Here is a 2,784-nt window from a genome sequence, read left to right on the forward strand (position 1 = left end):
GCATTGTAAATGTTTTAAAACTGTCGCTCCGTTTCCAAATGCGGGTTATTAATGCCTGTCCTTCCATTCTCCACGGGACATGTCACAGGAAGGACAGTGCTGTCTGAATTAGCGTGAGGAAGGACTGCAGATCCCGGCGAGACAGAGTGTCAGTGAAAGTACAAACACTTGACTTCCGCCGCCTGCACCTTGTGTCTGTATTGGAATCTAAATCATTTAATAGAAAGAAGGAGGAAGTTGAAGAAGAAACAGTGCAAACCAATTCAGATGTGAGTGCAGAAACATTTTCTGCAGCATCATGAGGGAAACTGACAAACGACTCTGAGAAATAGTGTCTTTCAGAACTGTCAGTTCACAGAGATGTTTTTGTTCCACTTAAGCCCTTACGAAATTGAATAACAATTTAACTAAAGACTTGAAATGTTAGAACACAACAGGCGGTGAGTCACGTGCTGGAAACTGTGTTTACAAGCCAGATGTTTGATGACTCATACTGATATAATAGGTTGAAAGGCCATTCGCCTTGCTCTAAAACCTCAAAAACTGTCATTTTTCAACTGAACAAAATAGGTAAAAACAAAGTCATCAAGAAAAGTTCCAAACATTCCACATCCTCTACACCCGATGTGGCCTCCTCTATATTGGCGAGACAGGCCGCCTACTGGCGGAGCGTTTCAGAGAACACCTCTGGGACACCCGGACCAACCAACCCAACCACCCTGTGGCTCCACACTTTAACTCCCCCTCCCACTCCACCAAGGATATGCAGGTCTTTGGACTCCTCCATCGCCAGACCACAACAACACGACGGTTGCTGGACAAACTTTCCTCATTCCTGAAGAAGGGCTTATGCCCGAAACATCGATTCTCCTGTTCCCTGGATGCTGCCTAAACTGCTGCGCTTTTCCAGCAACACATTTTCAGTACTGAATTTAGCTATCAGCCGCTGCGTTGGCACTTTTAGCTGTTACTTGTGCCGAAGCCCGCCCTGGAGGATTGTCATCCGAAGGTCTGAGGTCGAATGTCCTGGACCACTGAAGTGCTCTCCAACTGGGAAGGGGCATGCCTGTCTTTTGATTGATGTGCAGTACCCATTCCGTTGCTGTCTCCTCTGCTCGGTTTCACCAATGTACCATGTCTCAATGTACCTTGCCTGCAGCATGTTGTTTTTTTTTAGATTAGCGTCAGTCTAAACATTATGGCACAGACGCAGCACACAGGGACTAACACTGTCAACATATTATCTGTGATGACACTAATTGGTAAAGTTCACCTGAGAATGTAACTGTTAAAAGAAAGTTTTTCGATTTACATAAGAAAGAAGTGAACCTAACATAGTCATTCTAACAGATGTAAGATTTAACAAAAAATCAAGGTATTTTTCAAAGTTTAGTTTCAGTGACATTACACTGTAACGTTTGGCTATAAATTCTGTATCTTAACACTGTGTACTCCACGGTCACCTGATGAAGGAACAGCTCTCCAAAAGCTATTGCTTCCATTAAACCTGTTGGACTATGACCTGGTGTTGTGTGATTTTTAACTTCCCATTAGAATTCGGATCCCATAATTAAATCAGAGATGAAGAAGCATTTATTCTCTAAGACAGTTCTGGATCTGTGGACCTTCTTTTCGCAGAAGACTGTTGAGGAAGGGTAATTAAAAACAACGACGAGAGTGGGATTCGAACTCATGCGTGCAGAGCACAATAGATTAGCAGTCCATCGCTTTAACCTCTCGGCCACCTCGTCACATATGCCGGCTAGCATATGAAGTTATTAATAAGTGAATTGCGTAAATTATGCAGCACAGCAGTTATTTCTCCCTCGTGTTGGTGAGATGATAAATAGTACAGTACGGTTCCAAGGCGATGGTCTGACCTCTGGGTTGTGTGGCAAGCGCATTCCCACTCTGCTCACAGTGATCTGCACAAAAAATGAAGAAAAAACTGTGTAACAAGGTCTGCTGAATTCTGTGAAGATTTGAATTTAATGGAATGAAGAACCAGAGAAAACAGGGGGTGTTCTTTCAAGAAATAGTTGGATAGAGCTCATAACGATAGTGGAATCAAGGGTTATAGGGATAAGGCAGGAACAGGATACTGATTGAGGATGATCAGCCATGATCATAATGAATGGTAGTGCTGGCTCGAAGGGCAGAATGGCCTCCTCCTGCACCTATTGTCTATTGTCTATTATATTTATAACAAAATGAAACGTTCATTTGTTAGTGAAGGCATATGTTGAAATTGTATATGTCAATAATCTACCGATCTTTGGAATAAGTAGCTCACCACTTTCCACACTCGGGGCCAGAACTACTGGTGAAGATGATTGTATAATCGCTGTTACTAGCCATGGAATCAGAGAAACTCGGTTTGCCAAACGTTCAGGTACAACCAGGAATGCAGAGGTAAGCATTAACGTGTTGCTCCTCTGCTGCAGGTGACCAGTGCACGGTATCTCTGCTCCAGTATAGTGGGCTGTGCTGTGCCGAAGTTTTAAGTTTGAGCTTCACATGGACCAGCTACAGTTTGTCGTCGTCTTGAGGGGTACAGATAGAAGTTGATATTGAGTAAAGCCACGTTTATGGGAAAAGACTCGTGTTTGTGGATTGAGAAACGACCTATTCTGGATAATAACTCCTTGATCAACAAACATATTGCAAGTATCTAAAACGTGGAGAGATACGTGTGGAAAGAGAGCCAAAGGTGATTTTTCAGCCGTTGGATAACGTTTCCCATGTGAACTGAGTTAAATTCCGGGAAAACAGATGTTGAAATGG

At 43.1% G+C, this 2,784-nt stretch overlaps 1 non-coding gene across 1 annotated transcript; it reads right to left on the reverse strand.

Moving 5' to 3' along the window:
- Positions 1–1,669: 1,669 nt before the first annotated feature.
- Positions 1,670–1,751, reverse strand: trnas-gcu. The gene has a single exon. It is a non-coding gene; the product is annotated as a tRNA-Ser (tRNA).
- Positions 1,752–2,784: the final 1,033 nt, after the last annotated feature.

This window comes from Chiloscyllium plagiosum, unplaced genomic scaffold (assembly GCF_004010195.1).
Source record: "Chiloscyllium plagiosum isolate BGI_BamShark_2017 unplaced genomic scaffold, ASM401019v2 scaf_23449, whole genome shotgun sequence".
NCBI classification, from domain to species: Eukaryota; Metazoa; Chordata; class Chondrichthyes; order Orectolobiformes; family Hemiscylliidae; genus Chiloscyllium; species Chiloscyllium plagiosum.